The 17,786-nt window shown below is 47.8% G+C and overlaps 1 long non-coding RNA gene across 1 annotated transcript in view; it reads right to left on the reverse strand.

Moving 5' to 3' along the window:
- LOC144299281 (uncharacterized) overlaps positions 1–6,225 on the reverse strand; it is a 325,504-nt gene extending 319,279 nt beyond the window's left edge. The window contains exon 1 of the long non-coding RNA XR_013365989.1: positions 6,058–6,225. This is a non-coding gene — a long non-coding RNA (uncharacterized LOC144299281). The remainder of the gene's footprint in view (positions 1–6,057) is intronic.
- Positions 6,226–17,786: the final 11,561 nt, after the last annotated feature.

Raw genomic sequence — 17,786 nt, forward strand, 5'->3', positions numbered from 1 at the left:
GTTCATCAATTCCAGTAAAGGATAAAGGGTAACAGACTGCTTGCTTAGAACTACTCAAACGTAATGGAATTGCACTTAACTTCCAGCATACGGGCTTCCAGTTTAGGTTTCATCTCTCATTTCCTGCAACCCTGTTTAATACCACATTCATGCAAAAGAATCTAGGATAAAATAAGCATGTCTTTGAGGGGCTGTGACCCTTCTGTAGCTGCTTTCCTAAGGTCACTTGCCTCATTTTCATGGAGGTAAACCTATTCCCTCTTGTACAGCTCCCCAGGTGAGCTACAGGTAAGTTACAGGTGCAAGAAAGGAATAAAATCCATGAAACCTCAAGTTGGCAAAACCAATGTCTAAAATCATGAACAAAAGAAATGACAGTGGGAAATGGTTGATGTGACCCTAGATAAGCTGGCCACAGAGCGTAATTAGAGAGAATGGGCTCCATCCTTTTTCTGTTACTAAGCCAGAAAGGGATGCGGAGACCTTACTGATTATCTTCTCCCTCCCTGGGTAAGGCTGCCTGCTAGCAATACCGAGCCGCTTTCCTAGGTAACCCAGCTTCTGATTTACAATTCAGCCAGGTAGCTTCTAGAGGCAGAGTGTGAACACAAGCACAAAAGCGTTCAATTTTCAAACAGCAGAAGCAGATACAATCTAAATCAGTCAATTACTAGGAGAAGATAATGCCCTATTAGGTAAGTCTGAGTGTATGACACTGAGTTGACAAAATTGACCCAGCAATTTTCCATCTGAAGACAATTTTCACTGACTTGGTCTCTCTCTAAACCTCTGTACTAAAGCAAAACCCCTTTTGGTCACTGGTTTCTTGACATGGGTTTAAAATTAAACATGTTCTTTTTTTAGCTAAACGTTAGGAAGCATTGCCACATTTCAAACATATGTACCTCTCCGCCTTCTGTGATTCAGATGGTGGTAAATAAAATTGAACAGGACTTTTAACCATCTAAACCAATTAAACCTTGTTCACTTCCTATGTTCTCACAGGTTTTATGACCAAGGGATATGTGTGTAATAGGACACCATTCCATTGGCAGATGTAAACTAGAACTGACTTACTCTTCATTATGTTTTAAAAGATGGTGTTAAATCGGAAAAGAATTCAGGCCCATTTTCTATGACACATAGGATAAAACCATATAAAGTAGAAAAATAAGCATAGACACTCGAATGCTAACCTGGAACTCTGTCCCCTAGGCATGAAAGAGCCAGTCTATATTTCTGTCCTATGTATGACCTTTCCCGTGGAAAAAGAATAAATGATCCCTGATCTATTGATGGGCTCTTATCACACGCCTTGCACGTAGTAAGTGCTCCATAAACATTAGCTATTATTATTTTTATTATCATATTTAATAGTTATTTTATTTGATATATATTCTAGCTAATAATCAATATTATTAGCAATAATTATAATCACCATTTTAAAATATTTCATTTATTCATTTCAGAAAAAGAGGGTGAGCAAGGGAAGGACAGAGGCAGAGGGAGAAGCAGGCTCCTGGATGAGCACTAAGGCCAAGGCACACCTAAGCCGAAGGCAGACGCTGAACCCACTGAGCCACTCAGGCGTCCCTTATTATTAGCGTTTTACGACATTTTATTGGAATCTTCATGCTTTACTCTGTATTAAACTGAAATATTGTGACACTTCTGAAATCAGACAGTAGTTTGTCCAGGAATTTATGAACCAACAGGAGTTTGACGATAAGCCTACACAATTGACAAGAGCAAGGCAGGGTGAAGTTAGGTGCCAGGAGCAGAGTTTCAGACAACGTGTCCCTAAATGTCAGACAACAGAAGTATCCTGTCTGGGGACCAGAGTAGACCTGATGCACAAGATGGCACTGTAACAGAGCTTTTGTCTTTGCAGTTTCCTCTTCTTTTTTAAGGTTTATTTATTTGAGGGGGGGGGGGAGAGAGAGAGAGAATGAGAGCACACGAGAAGGAGACCCAGAGGCAGAGAATCTCATGCAGACTAGACTCCGTGCTGAGCGTGGAGCCCATCTCACAGCCCTGAGAGCAGGACCTGAGCCGAAATCAAGAGTCAGAGGCTGACCTGACCAAGCCACCCAGGTGCACCTGCTTTTGCAGTTCATTCTCTTCTATTTATAATTTTAATCAAATCATACCTACATATCATTAAGAATCAAATAGTTTTTGTGAGGCTTGTTCCTAAATTGATGCTCCCTGTTCCCACCATTCCTCTACTTTCTCCCTCCACACAGACCATCGTTTTAACTCTTTTAGTTGAACCTTTCATGATTTGTCTGTACACATTTAACAAACTGTCTCTGTAACTTTTTCCTGATATTTCTGATATCTCACAGACATTATCTGTTAACTTCCCACCTTGGAATGTGAGGCTTTACAGCTCTTCCCTACGAACCCCCACTCTTACCAGACATACGCCTCATCTCAGCCCAGCTTCCTCCCCAGAAAGTCCTTTCTATTTGTGGAACTCAGAATTCAATGCTTATGATTAGCAAAGGCTATTCACAGAGGAACCCCATACACTATGATTATTTTTCTTTTCCTGCACAAGTTTGTTTTTCTGCAAATTGGGATTTCTCTCCTTCTCTTTCTCTCTTTTCCCTTGGCTCCATTCTTCTAGGCAAGCAATCCTCAACAGAACTTTCTGCAACGACAAGAACATTCCATACCAGCGCCATCCACCACGGAAGCCACCAGCCACGAGTGACTACTGAACATTCAAAATGTGACTGCAGAACTGAGTTGTTCTACTTTTTATTTAATCTAAACCTAAACAGCCACATGTGGCTGGTGGTGGTGGCACTGAACAGCGCAATTCCAGAGACGGATCACAACTATCTCATACTTTGTATCTGACTCTGCTCTCAGGGTTTTCAGTGACCTCAGGCAGCAAGCATGGCATCACTGTACCCACCTCATCCTTGATCTCAAGGAGCCTTCTGTTCCGTGGGCCCTCGTTTCCTCTGTAGCTGATGCTCGGCTCTCATCTTGGTCCCCCCCTTCACTGTCATTCTGGGGGATTGTGTAGATGATAATATAAAAAAATCCCATTTCTTTAACTAATGTTTATTGAGCATGTTCAACGTACCAAGGACTAGTCTCGGTGCTTCCTTCCCACAGCATCACTAGTTGACCAAGCAAGATATATGTTCCACTTCTTGCTTGTTAACAAAACCACATTTTAGTTTGGCACAAAAATATCTTCATTTAAAAGATATGCTCCTCCTCAAATCCCAAGAGTTAGGAGTAAACTATGTCACAGTTTTGCCAGTAAGGTTGAAGTGTCATTCTAGAGATTAGGCTTCTAGGAAAGGTACAAGTTTACTGATGTGTAGGTCCAATCCAGCTGGCATGTACGGTTCTCCTCTTGCCATTCTTCCCTTCTCTATGCCTAGAACCCAGGTGTAATGTCTGGGACACAGCAGCCATCTTGAGACTATGAGGATAAGTTGTACATTAAGAATGGTAAAGCCAGAAGGAGACTTAGCCTTTAATGACTTCCTTAGTTCTTAGATTTTGTGATAATTTTATAGCTTAATACGTTTTGTATATCTGTATTTTATAGATGATTATATTCTGATTACTTTAAATGACCCTACATTTTACATATTATTTTTTCTATTTTGCAGTTTACCAAATCCTAATAAAATGTATTACTTTTTCATGCTTATCGATCCTTTGCAACTTTCACTCTGTGTATTGCCTGCCCTTCCACATCTCTTTTACATTGATTTGTAGGCATTCTTCATATACTATGGATATTAGCTTTTGTGTCTTGTAGACGTTGTGAATATTTTCTCCAAGTTGTTTGTTGTATCTGCGGCCATAGAGATGTTTTAAATGTATTTGCAGTCAACTTTGGCGATCCCTTCTTTCCAGTTTTGACACTCCCTGTTGAATGAATTGAATTTGGAATTTGAATTTGAAATATTACTTTTAGCAACCCATTGAAATAGCATGTATGTTCGTCTAGTGGCTTTCATGTTTTTTTTTCTTTTTTCTTTTTTTTTTTTTACTTTCTGGGTTTTTTATTCTTTACTTTATGAGGTATAATAAACAGACAACTATCTAAATCTTATGTGTACAGTTTAGCAAATGATGGTAAAAAAAGCATCCATATAATGACCACTCAGGTACAAAAAGGTCATTTTTATCCTGACCTTGATGGTATTTATTTCCTTGCTTTTATTTTTAGTTTTACCATGGCCTGAAGCATTGCTAAACAGTATCGTTTAGTTTTGTCTGTTTTTAAATTTTATATAATATTCATGCTATATGCAATTTTGTAACTTCACTTTTTACTTACTATCATGTTTGTTGATTGTTATTATTTTGTTGTTGTTGTTGTTATTATTGTACAATATTCCATTGTATGACTACACTTCCGTTTTACCCATTCTACTGTTGAGGCAGAATGGAGTATTTCCAGCTTTTGTCATTTAAGAACAAGATGAGATGAACATTCTCGCATGTTGATTCTGGTAATCATAAACAATTAAATGATGAGACCATGTAAGTAAGTAAGGAGTATGCTCATCTTCAACTTTAATAAAACATGCTACCTGCTTCCCAATATTGGTATCAATTTATATTCTCATCAGTTGTGTGTCCTCCTAACTTTGCTACCACTTGAGATAAAGCTTTCTAAACTTTGTTCATCTTGTAGGTGTGTAACGGTATCATCTTGTGGTTTTAATTTGCAATTTTGTGACTTGCTAGTAAAGTTGAACTCCTTTTCATATGTTTATTAGATATTTGCATATTCTATTGTTTTTTGAGAAGTGTCTGTTTAATTCTGTTGCCTATTTTTCTGTTAAGTCGCTGGCCTTTTGCTCACTCATCTATAAATCCTCTTTTTCTGGATAATAATCCTTTGATAGTTAATGTGTGTTGTAAATATCCTCACCCTCTCTGTCTTTTTATTATTTTCGTACTGGCATTTGATGAACAGTTGTTCTTAATTGTCATGTAGTCAACTTCATCAAGGTTCTCCTTTGTGACTAGGAGAGTAAAAATCCTTCTACCACAAGGTCATGAAGACATATATATATAAACATACATATATGATATATCATATATAAACTTCATATATGATATATTTATATCATATATAAACTTCTAAAAAACTTGGGACTTTTATCCTTCACATATAGTCCTTAATTTACCTGGAAATTATTATGTTCTTGGATATGATATAAACGAGAGTTTTATTTTATTTTTTTGCATGTGGATAGCCAATTTTGCCAGAATCTTTTACTAAAAAAAATCCATTATAGCTCTTTAGTATGTTTTGATATCTGTAGGGTAAGCAGTCCTCACTCATCTAAGATTCACTTGGCTATTTATACTTCCTTACTTTTAGAAGTACTAAGAAATAGCTTATCAAGTTTCATGAAAATTATCCTTGAGTTTTTTAGGATTGCATTGAATTCATGGATTTATTTTGTAAGAATTGACACTTTCACACTTTAATCTTCCCATCCGGATCCTAGTTTACATCCATCAGCAAAGTTTTCTGTTTTCTTTATATAGATCTTGCACATTAAGCGGGACAAGTGAATTCATAGGTATATTAAACATTCATTTTCACGGTACACAAGATTTTGTATAGAACTTCCTTTTTTTATACTAAATTTATTTTTTATTGGTGTTCATTACCCAACATACAGAATAACACCCAGTGCTCATCCCGACAAGTGCCCCCCTCAGTGCCCGTCACCCATTCACCTCCTCCCCTTCCACCACCCCTAGTTCATTTCCCAGAGTTAGGAGTCTTCACGTTCTGTCTCCCTTTCTGATATTTCCTACCCATTTTCTCCCTTCCCTTCTATCCCCTTTCACTATTACTTATATTCCCCAAAGAAGATGTGGTTTATGTATCCAATGGAATATTCCTCAGCCATAAGAAATGACAAATACCCATCATTTGCTTCAACATGTATGGAACTGGAGGGTATAATGCTGAGTGAAATAAGTCAATCATTCCTTTGTATAGAATTTCTAATAGTACTTATCAAGTTTCTTTTTTTGTTACTATTGATTTACCTTTGGTATTATAAACTTTTTCATGGGGATCCCTGGCTGGCGCAGCAGTTTAGCGCCTGCCCTTGGCCCAGGGCGCGATCCTGGAGACCCGGGATCGAATCCCACGTCGGGCTCCCGGTGCATGGAGTCTGCTTCTCCCTCTGCCTGTGTCTCTGCCTCTCTCTCTCTGTGACTATCATAAAAAAAAAATTATTAAATAAACTTTTTCATGAAATTCATTAGGATTTTGAGAAAGGTGAATATAAAAGTGGGTGCTTAGTCAGCCATCTTGAACCCCAAGCACGGACACAGCATTTGGAGCAAATTTTGGATAGGACTTGAAGAGCTGGAAATGACAGGACGAAGAGCATTCCAGGATTATAGACAGGACGAGCAATCACATAAAGGGGGGAAAGTTTGTGGCATATGTGGGGAATGAAGATTGATGTGGTTTAGGTCAAGAAAGGTATATGTGGAGATATAATGGAGGACTACAGAGTAGAAGCTCTGCTGTGGAGGACCCTGAATGCCTAGCTAAGCGGGACACAGTGATACAGACTGGCATTTCAAATTGCTCCTCTCTTCATATGGTGTAGAGCTGTCAGTCACACATTAGCAGAGCAGAAATACATCACAAATGTACATCATACAGCATACAGAGTTAAACATATTCAATGTGGGACATGCAGATCCAGTAACACAGCAGGATATAGAGATACGAATAAGAGCTTTCTCAAATTATCAAAACACCCAGGTGCTATCTGCTTTCCAAAATCTATATTGAACAGAGTAAGTTTCACCTGGGTTGCATACTCGTCTTTGGAAATACTTCCTCTAAATACGATCTCTTCCTACTGATGTTGCCTAAAGTCAGACGCCACGAAAAACACATAAACATGAAAGAGGGAGATTTAAAATGTTAAATTACCTGTGACCCATTTCCCTGATTTCTTGTAGGACTCAGAGGCTTGTTTTCTGTGTGAGCTCTTCTTTACGTTTTATTGCAGAAGAGTCCTGACTTTGAGGCAACATGTCTCTCAATCTCTGCCCTGGAATGAGAACAGGCAAGGATGTTTTGTGTGTTTGGCTTCTAGTCTCCCCTCTCCGCAACCCGATCTAAAATTGTTCTTTGAACCCCACTATGCCTGGGATGCCTGAGTGGTTCAGCGGTTGAGCACGCCTGCCTTGGGCTAAGGGCGTGATCCCGGGATCCGGGATCGAGTCCCACATCGGGCTCCCTGCACGGAGCCTGCTTCTCTCTCTGCCCGTGTCTCTGCCTCTCTCTGTGTGTCTCTCGTGAATAAATAAAAATCATTTCAAAAAATGAACCCACTATGCCAGTTATTGAATGGCTATGCAAATAAATTATCAGCATCTACAACTTATTGCCCATCGCCAGTGGTACTTCACAAATGAATGTGGCCTCAAAACTACCCACCATTTGCTTCGACGTGGATGGAACTGGAGGATATTATGCAGAATGAAATAAGTCAGAGAAGGACAAACATTATATGGTCTCATTCATTCGGGGAATATAAATAACAGTGAAAGGAGAAAAAATAAGGGGGAAATAGCAAAAAGGGAGACAGAACATGGAAGACTCCTAACTCCGGGAAACGAACTAGGGGTGGTGGAAGGGGAGGAGGGTGGGGGGTGGGGGTGAATGGGTGGCGGGCACTGAGGGGGTCAGTTGACGGGATGGGCACTGGGTGTTACTCTGTATGTTGGAAAATTGAACACCAATAAAAAATAAGTTTATTATTAAAAAAACAAAAAATATAAAAACCCTTACGTGTGATTTCTTGACTGGTCACATCTATACCGACACGCCCAGGAGTTTAACAAGCAGCAGAGACCTTTGGTTTCTGTGCCATTGTGGTTAACCCCCCATGGTGGTGACAGAGCAACATTCCAAGGGATCTCAAAAAGGAATCCAGGGCTGCAGAGACTGGGAGGGCCTGGGAGCGGAATGCAAATGCACCTGAGGTGCCCAGGAGGCTGGACCTTCAGGAAGAGGACAGGGCGACCTCAGTCAGGGTATTCCGGGCAACTGAACAGGAGACCCTGCAAGAGGCTCTGGCGATGCATCAGCCTCCAGGGCACATCCCGCCCAGAACCCGGCCCTCTTCGCGGTTTGTGACTGGCTCCTACTTTCTGGAACCAGCAGAGAATGTTCCTCCAGAACGGGGACAACTAAACAACCGTCCTACATGCAGCGAATGGTCAGAGAAGAGGAACTTGGACATGTTCCCTGAGCATCCTCAGAAAAGCCAGAGGAGCCCCCGTCCCGCTCCCTCCAGCTCGGTTCACCTCGAGAACTGTTTGTGCAGTTGCACAAGGAGGAAGTGAGCGCAGACTCATAGGCAGGTGCCCCCCCTCCCAACCGCGCACCCGCCCAGGACACAGTCCAGCCGCAGCCCCCCGAGCTGCAGCTCAGGACTCAGGGGCTGCCCCGGCAGCTGCCGCCTGGAGCGCCAGAGACCACGCAGCCTCCGTCTGCACACCCGACGGTCCCTGCACCCTGCTTGGCTGCACCTGCTGCCCTGCACACCTGAAGCGTGCCCGCCGCACCATGGTGGCACCTCCCCTTCCCCGAAGGAGCTGCCTGCACTTAGAGCACCTCCACTGAGGTCCCTCCCCGCTCTCTGGGCTGGGCTCTACATATCCCACGGCCCTTCCCCAACAGGAGGAAGGGAAGTCCCCAGAAACAGGTGGCACTGCAGAGGGGGCGTGGCTCTGAAGGCAAGCCTCCCCTGCACCTGCCTAGGTCTCAGGAGGGCACCCCACCGGGAAGTCACTGCACCGCGGACCCGACTCGCTGCCGCCCTTTGGCGCACCTGCAGTCCTGCGTCCCAGCTGCTGTGTCTACCTCCCTCCTAGGACTTGGGTCAACACGAGAGAGCACACTGCCCCTCTAGGGCCGTGGTTCTCAAAGTGTGATCCCAGGACCAGCAGCATTAGGATCACCCAGGAACTTGCTAGAAACGTGGACATGGAGTCTTGCTCCAGCCTCTGGAATCAGACATTGCTGGGTAGGGACCTAACCTCCCTATTTTCATAGGCCCTCCAAGTATCCCACAAGATTCGAGAAGGCCAAAGTTGGAGAACTACCCTTGCAGGAGGTCTGTCCTGGCACCCGACCTCCCTCGTGGCTGTGACAATGTCCTGCTCCTGCTCCCACTAGGCGCCCACATCTACTCAGTGCCTGAGACCGCCAGCGCTCCCCGGTAGACCTCTCCTCTCCCCTGGCGGCTTCTCTTCTCCATGGCTTCCACTGCTCACCAGCTGGTCAACGCAGCCTCCCCGCAGGCCCCCCCACCTCCTCTCCATCTGCCACCAGGTTTGCGTGTGTCAAATGCACATCCCTAGCGCTTCAATTCCTCAGGGTCTCAGTGGCCCCTCCAGGGCCCATCTTTGAAGGCACCGTGGGTACGAGGGGACGAGGCTGGAAGGCAACGTCAACCTTGGCCAGGCTCTCTGGCCCACAGGCAGGACTCTGTTCAGGAGGAGAATGGGGAGGGGCCGGAGCTAGGTCTTTCTCTGCCTCCGTAGTCTTCCTCAGGGAAGGTCTTACCCCCTCGCGGCCCTGGGGCCCCGTCACGCCTTGTGGCTCTAGCCCTTTCTGCACTATTCTCTTTGGCTCCAGGATTTCTCCGGAGATAAATTTGCCCTCTGCGAACTGGAGATAAATGCTTGCACATTTCTCTATCACACAGGGCTGGTGGAGCCTGAAATGAGAACACTCTCTTTTTTTATTTAGTTCATGTGTTTAGTTAAGTAACCTGTACACCTGGTGTGGGGCTCAAACTCACAACTCCAAGGTCAAGAGTCCCGTGCTCATCCGTCTGAACCAGACAGGTGCCCCTCGAATGAGAAAATACTTTAAGAAGCTTTGAAAACTATTTTGTGGCACAGGTTACTTTGCCGATTGGTGACACCAAATGTCCCACCCTGTTTATGCCATTGCACGACGTCACCAACCCTGCTACAACGTTTTCTAAAAATCTTTTTTCTTAAGCTTTTACATATCTGACATCGAGCCAGCGAGCGCAAGATGTTCCTGATTCAGTTACATCCCCAGCCTCCGTTAGGCCCAGGCTCCCTTAGTCTACGGACCGGACCGGACCGCAGGGTGGGTTTGCCTGTAACAGGACACCAGAGCCCCTCGGGATTTGCCGGCGGGTCCAACGCCACCCCAGCCTCCCGCTAATTAACTACACCCTCGGCTTAGTGAGGATGGAGAGGCGGCAAGTGCCTGATGGGGGGGGGTAACCACGGGCCTGGACATGTGCCCCCCACCCCCAGCCCTGAGCACACACGCGGCCCTTGGGTCTTTTTAAAAGTAAGTCACAGGGCAGCCCGGGTGGCTCAGTGGTTTAGTGCTGCCTTCATCCCAGGGCGTGGTCCTGGAGACCTGGGATCGAGTCCCACATCGGGCTCCCTGCATGGAGCTTGCTTCTCCCTCTGTCCGTGTCTCTGCCCCTCTCTCTCTCTCTCTCTCTCTCTCTCTCTCAGGTCTCTCATGAGTAAGTGAATAAAATCTTTAAAAAAAAGAAGTCAGTCACAGACTGTTGGCTGCCTCACTGCTTTGCCTGCGAAACAACTCGTTAAAATTAAAAATGAGTGTGACTTCATGTTTGGCACACATCCCGGGGACAATGTCCACTGTACGTGGGTTTGCTCCTCTCCAACCATTAAGCACACTTACATGTGCGTGTGTGTGTGTATTCATTTCTGGTGTTGCTGTCAACACCATTGGATGTGACACGTTCTGACTTTTAACGTGACGCTAAGGCGATGATCATTTGGTTGGATTTATTTTTATTTTTATTTTTTTTTAAGATAGTCACATCACAGAGCGAGAGAGAGAGAGGCAGAGACACAGGCAGAGGGAGAAGCAGGCTCCACGCACCGGGAGCTCGACGTGGGATTCGATCCCGGGTCTCCAGGATCGCACCCTGGGCCAAAGGCAGGGGCTAAACCGCTGCGCCACCCAGGGATCCCAATCATTTGGATGGAAATAATCACGTTGTCATCCAATATGTCCGTCACATTAAGAGGAACTTAATAAGAAAAGGAAAACCACGGTGATTCTTCAGATCGTTAAAGGTCATGTGTTTTCAATGCTGGACATTTAAAATTCCTCCGAATGTATTACTTCAAAGATATCCCATTTTTACCTCGCTCAAAAAAAAGCTGTGTTTTGTTACTTGCCCTTAGCTGCAAATCGAGTTATTTGTCACGGAACCGTGGTGCCTTGACATTGGGACCATCCAGTCCACCTGAAGAGCTGCCCAGAGCATCAGTCGGGAAGGGGGAGGCCTATGTGCTCACCATCTGTTTCCCACACTGCCTGAGGGAAGATCCAGAAAATCCCAGCACTCGGGGCGGTGACCTGCAGGTCGGACGCCAAAAGGAAAAGCAGCTCCTGCCACCGCCTGAACTGCCCGCAGCGCGATCACCACGCCTCAAGCTCAATGGTCGAGGCACGATGGGGCTCCGGGTTCTGGCTCAGGTCACCGTGTCAGGGTTGAGCGGGCCCCACAGGGCCTGGCATCCCCGACGGGCGCCCCTTGGGCTCTGCTTTAGGCGCCGTCCCTGCCCGCCCGCTGCTCGCACGCTCGCTCGCTCGCTCGGCAATAAAGGAATCCTTCAGAAACAACAACGAGGGGCATGTTACCTAAAGTCAACTATACGCATAGACGCGAAAGGAACACTTTTCTGTTCAACATTTGAAACAACTTTGTGGACGCGGGGTGCGGGCGGTGGAGCGTCTTGCTCCGGCCCAGGGCGTGACCGTGACCCCGGGGTCCCAGATCGAGTCCCAGACGGGCTCCCTGCGAGGAGCCGCCTTGTCCCGCTGCCTGTGTCTCTGCCCCTCTCTCCCTGTGTCTCTCACGATTGAGCAAATAAAACCTGAAAGAAACCGTGTAAGAGGCGACAATGTCCGCATGACGCAGAGCACGAGAAACCACTTGCGGACGGACGACGTACCCGGGAGCCGGGAGGCCCCGGGGGCGGGGGCTGCACCTGCGGCTGCGGGCCTGAGCCTGCCCTCGGCGCCTTCCCGCCTCACGTCGCGGCCGGGACCGCCGGGCGCCAAGGCCTCGAGGCCCCGACTCGCTCGCAGACTCGGCAGGTGGCCGCGCGGCGCGGAGGGCTCCGGGGACTCGCGGCCGCCCCCCCCGCCCCCTCGCGGTCGCCCCGCCCCCCACGGCCCCCCTCGCGGTCGCCCCGCCCCCGACGGCCCCCCCCGCGGTCGCCCCGCCCCCCACGGCCCCCCTCGCGGTCGCCCCGCCCCCCACGGCCCCCCCCGCGGTCGCCCCGCCCCCCACGCCCCCCCCGCGGTCGCCCCGCCCCCCACGGCCCCTCCCGCGGTCGCCCCGCCCCCCACGGCCCCCCTCGCGGTCGCCCCGCCCCCCACGCCCCCCCCCGCGGTCGCCCCGCCCCCGACGGCCCCCCTCGCGGTCGCCCCGCCCCCCACGGCCCCCCCTCGCGGTCGCCCCGCCCCCCACGGCCCCCCTCGCGGTCCCCCCGCCCCCCACGGTGCCCCCCACGGTGCCCCCCACGGGCCCCCCCCCGCCCCCCTCACGCCCCGACCCGGCCTCCACCCCGGGGCATGTGTGCGGGGGTCTCTGGGGCGGACCCCGAGCTTCGTGCAGCCGCAGCCGCGCGCACCGCCGCCCCGGGGGTTCGGGTTGGCCCGGCCTCGGCTTACCCCTCAGGGGACGACTGCGTGTCCCGCGCCGGCTTCGGCGACCCGTCGGGGTAGTGGGGCCTCCCCGGAGAGCCTCTGCGCCTCCGCGGGCGCCTTCCCGAAGCTTCTGCCGTCGCCGCCCACCGCGCACGCGGCTCCGGGTCCGGCGCGGGCTTCCGGCTTCCGGGCGCGTCCGCGCGGCCTTCCGGGGCCCAGGCGGCCTCGGGGCCCCTTGTGCGGAGGCCGCCGCCGCAAGGCCCGCCGGGAGACGCAGGGGGCCGGGCCGCCCTGGCGCGCGGTGGGGAGCGACGGCCCGTGTGGGGCCGCGTGTGGGGCCGCGAGTGGGGCCGTGGCCGCCCTGGGGAGGCCGCTTCCCGCTGCTGACGGCCGCGCCCGCCGGGTTCGCGCCGCACCTCCCCGCCAGGCGCCGGAGAGGGAAGCGCACGCACAGCCTGGGTCCCCGCAGCCGCCCTTGGTCCAGGCCCAGGTCAACGCCCTCCACCTGGGTGACGTGAGTGTGGGGCCGCGGGGCGGAGACTGCGGCCTGAGCTTGAGGGGCCGCGCCGGCAACCCCTTCGGGGCCTCTGATATTTATATATATATGCATATTCACATAGAGAGAGAGAGAGAGAGAGAGGGAGATTACAAACAGTGGGAGGGGCAAAGGGAGAAGCCGACGCCCCACTGAACTAGGAGACCGACATTGGGCTCCACCCCAGGAACCTGAGATCGTGATCTCGCTGAAGGTAGATGCTTCACCAACTGAGCCACTCGGGCACCCCTGCTTTGTACTTTATACATTTATTTGATTGAGAAAATCTTTTCAGAGGATTGGGATTTGAATTGTCAAGGAATTTTTGAAAATGAAAATAACTTCAAATAATCAAAATTAAAAACTATTGGTCACAGCTAAAGAGAATGAGCTGGTGACAGGGCCAGGAGAGTAATTATGTAGAACGGGCTCAGACCTCAGGGTTCAAGTCCTCCCTCTGCCATCGGCTGGGTGCATGACTTTGGGCAAGTTTCCTGACTTCTCTGTAAAATAGAGAGATTTATTTTCCATCTGTAAAATAGAGATGATAATAGTATCCGTTTCATATGGTGGTTGTGAGGATTAAGCGAAATATATATGTCATGTAGAGGAATGTTTGTCACAAAACATGTCCTATGTAAGCACTTGTCATGATTACTGCCATCTGAGAGGTTTGAGCGAAGCATAGCCATGCTAACAGTTGGAAATGGTTGGGAAATAGGAGAGCAAAGTGTGGAAGGACCAACAGTAAATGTTAATTACACACTTACTCTAGAATAGGTAGGTCTGAGGGGTTCACAAGCAAACATAAGCTGTAGTTCATCACACACGTGTGTGCACACAGTTTTTATTTAAAGATACAAAGGGAGGAGGGGCAAGATGGTGGAAGAGTAGGGTCCCCAAATCACCTGTCCCCACCAAATTACCTAGATAACCTTCAAATCATCCTGAAAATCTACGAATTCGGCCTGAGATTGAAAGAGAGACCAGCTGGAATGCTACAGTGAGAAGAGTTCCCGATTCCCTCAAGGTAGGAAGGAGGGAGAAAAAGAAATAAAGAAACAAAAGGCCTCCAAAGGGGAGGGGCCCCGCGAGGAGCCGGGGTAAGGCCGGGCCGAGTGCCCCCAGGACAGGAAAGCTCCGTCCGGGAGAAGCAGGAGCTGCACCAACCTTCCCTGGCGGAAGGGCACCCGCAGGGAGTAGGAGCAGGACCCCAGGAGGGCGGAGATGCCCTCGGGCTCCCTGGGACACTAACAAGACACCTGCGCGCCCAGGAGAGTACCCCGAGCTCCGAAAGGGCTGCAGCGCGCACGGCGGGACCCGGAGCAGCTCGGAGGGGCTCGGGCGGCGGCTCCGCGGAGGGGGCTACGCGGCCCGGGAGCGCGAATCCAACAGCGCAGACCAGGAGCACAGGGCACCGGACACAGCCCAGGATCCGGGCTCCCCCCAGGACAGGCAGAGGCCGGGAGGGCCCAGGATAGCAAGGATGCTCCTGCCCCGAGCTGAGCAGAGCGGCGGCCCCGCCCCCCAGAGCCTCCAGGCCCTGCAGACAGAGAGCACCGTAGTTACTGTGGGGGCTGAATCCAGGTTTCCAGAGAAGCCACTGTGGTTGTTCCTCCTGGGGCCTCACAGGGTAAACAACCCCCACTGAGTCCTGCACCAGGCAGGGGGCAGAGCAGCTCCCCCAAGTGCTAACACCTGAAAATCACAACAGGCCCCTCCCCCAGAAGACCAGCTAGAAGGACAAGTTCCAGGGGAAGTCAAGGGACTTAAAGTATACAGAATCAGAAGATACTCCCCCGTGGGTTTTTTTGTTTGTTTGTTTGTTTGTTTGTTTTTGATTTCTGATTGCTTCCCCCACCCTTTTTTTTTCCTTTCTTTTTTTTTCTCTTTTTCTTCTCGTTTTTTTTCCTTTTTTCTTTTTTCTTTTTCTCTTTTCTTTCCTTCTTTCTCTCTCTTTTTCTCCTTTTCCCAATATAACTTGTTTTTGGCCACTCTGCACTGAGCAAAATGACTAGAAGGAAAACCTCACCTCAAAAGAAAGAATCAGAAAAAGTCCTCTCTCCCACAGAGTGACAAAATCTGGATTACAATTCAATGTCAGAAAGCCAATTCAGAAGCACTATTATACAGCTACTGGTGGCTCTAGAAAAAAGCATAAAGGACTCAAGAGACTTCATGACTGCAGAATTTAGACCCAATCAGGCAGAAATTAAAAATCAACTGAATGAGATGCAATCCAAACTAGAAGGCCTAACGACGAGGGTTAACGAGGTGGAAGAACGAGTGAGTGACATAGAAGACAAGTTGATGGCAAAGAGGGAAACTGAGGAAAAAAGAGACAAACAATTAAAAGACCATGAGGATAGATTAAGGGAAATAAACAACAGCCTGAGGAAGAAAAACCTACGTTTAATTGGGGTTCCCAAGGGCGCCGAAAGGGACACAGGGCCAGAATATGTATATGAAAAATTCATAGCTGAAAACTTTCCTAATCTGGGAAGGGAAACAGGCATTCAGATCCAGGAAATAGATCCCCCCCCCTAAAATCAATAAAAACCGTTCAACACCTCGACATTTAATAGTGAAGCTTGCAAATTCCAAAGATAAAGAGAAGATCCTTAAAGCAGCAAGAGACAAGAAATCCCTGACTTTTATGGGGAGGAGTATTAGGGTAACAGCAGACCTCTCCACAGAGACCTGGCAGGCCAGAAAGGGCTGGCAGGATATATTCAGGGTCCTAAATGAGAAGAACATGCAACCAAGAATACTTTATCCAGCAAGGCTCTCATTCAAAATGGAAGGAGAGGTAAAGAGCTTCCAAGACAGGCAGCAACTGAAAGAATCTGTGACCTCCAAACCAGCTCTGCAAGAAATTTTAAGGGGGACTCTTAAAATTCCCCTTTAAGAAGAAGTTCAGTGGTACAATCCACAAAAAAAGGACTGAATAGATATCATGATGACACTAAATTCATATCTTTCAATAGTAACACTGAACGTGAACCGGCTTAATACCCAATCCAAAGGCGCATGGTTTCAGACTGGATAAAAAAGCAGGACCCAACTATTTGCTGTCTACAAGAGACTCATTTTAGACAGAAGGACACCTACAGCCTGAAAATAAAAGGTTGGAGAACCATTTACCATTCAAATGGTCCTAAAAAGAAAGCAGGAGTAGCCATCCTCATATCAGATAAACTAAAATTTACCCGGAAGACTGTAGTGAGAGATGAAGAGGGACACTTATCATAGTAAAAGGATCTATCCAACAAGAGGACTTAACAGTCTTCAATATATATGCCCCGAATGTGGGAGCTCCCAAATATTTTAATCAATTAATAACCAAAGTGAAGAAATACTTAGATAATAATACACTTATACTTGGTGACTTCAATGTAGCTCTTTCTATACTCGATAGGTCTTCTAAGCACAACATCTCCAAAAAACGATCCTACACCCAGCAGAAGAAGAGAGTTAATTAAGATTTGAGCAGAACTCAATGAAATCGAGACCAGAAGAACTGTGGAACAGATCAACAAAACCAGGAGTTGGTTCTTTGAAAGAATTAATAAGATAGGTAAACCATTAGCCAGCCTTATTAAAAAGAAGAGAGAGAAGACTCAAATTAATAAAATCATGAATGAGAAAGGAGAGATCACTACCAACACCAAGGAAATACAAACGGTTTTAAAAACATCTTATGAACAGCTATACGCCAATAAATTAGGCAATCTAGAAGAAATGGACGCATTCCTGGAAAACCACAAACTACCAAAACTGGAACAGGAAGAAATAGAAAACCTGAACAGGGGCAGCCCCGGTGGCTCAGCGGTTTAGCGCCGCCTTTAGCCTAGGGCTTGATCCTGGAGACCCAGGATCGAGTCCCACATCGGGCTCCCTGCGTGGAGCCTGCTTCTCCCTCTGCCTGTCTCTCTTTCTGTCTGTCTGTCTCTCATGAATAAATAAATAAAATCTTTAAAAAAAAAAAAAGAAAACCTGAACAGGCCAATAACCAGGGAGGAAATTGAAGCAGTCATCAAAAACCTCCCAAGACACAAAGTCCAGGGTCAGATGGCTTCCCAGGGGAATTCTATCAAACGTTTAAAGAAGAAACCATACCTATTCTACTAAACCTGTTTGGAAAGATAGAAAGAGATGGAGTACTTCCAAACTTGTTCTATGAGGCCAGCATCACCTTAATTCCAAAACCAGACAAAGACCCCACCAAAAAGGAAATTACAGACCAATATCCCTGATGAACCTGGATGCAAACATTCTCAAGAAGATACTAGCCAATCGGATCCAACAGTACATTAAGACAATTATTCACCATGACCAAGTAGGATTTATCCCCGGGACACAACGCTGGTTCAACACTCGTAAAACAATCAATGTGATTCATCATATCAGCAAGAGAAAAACCAAGAACCATATGATCCTCTCATTAGATGCAGAGAAAGCATTTGACAAAATACAGCATCCATTCCTGATCAAAACTATTTAGAGTGTAGGGATAGAGGG

The sequence above is a fragment of the Canis aureus genome, chromosome 27 (genome assembly GCF_053574225.1).
Source record: "Canis aureus isolate CA01 chromosome 27, VMU_Caureus_v.1.0, whole genome shotgun sequence".
Lineage (NCBI taxonomy): Eukaryota > Metazoa > Chordata > Mammalia > Carnivora > Canidae > Canis > Canis aureus.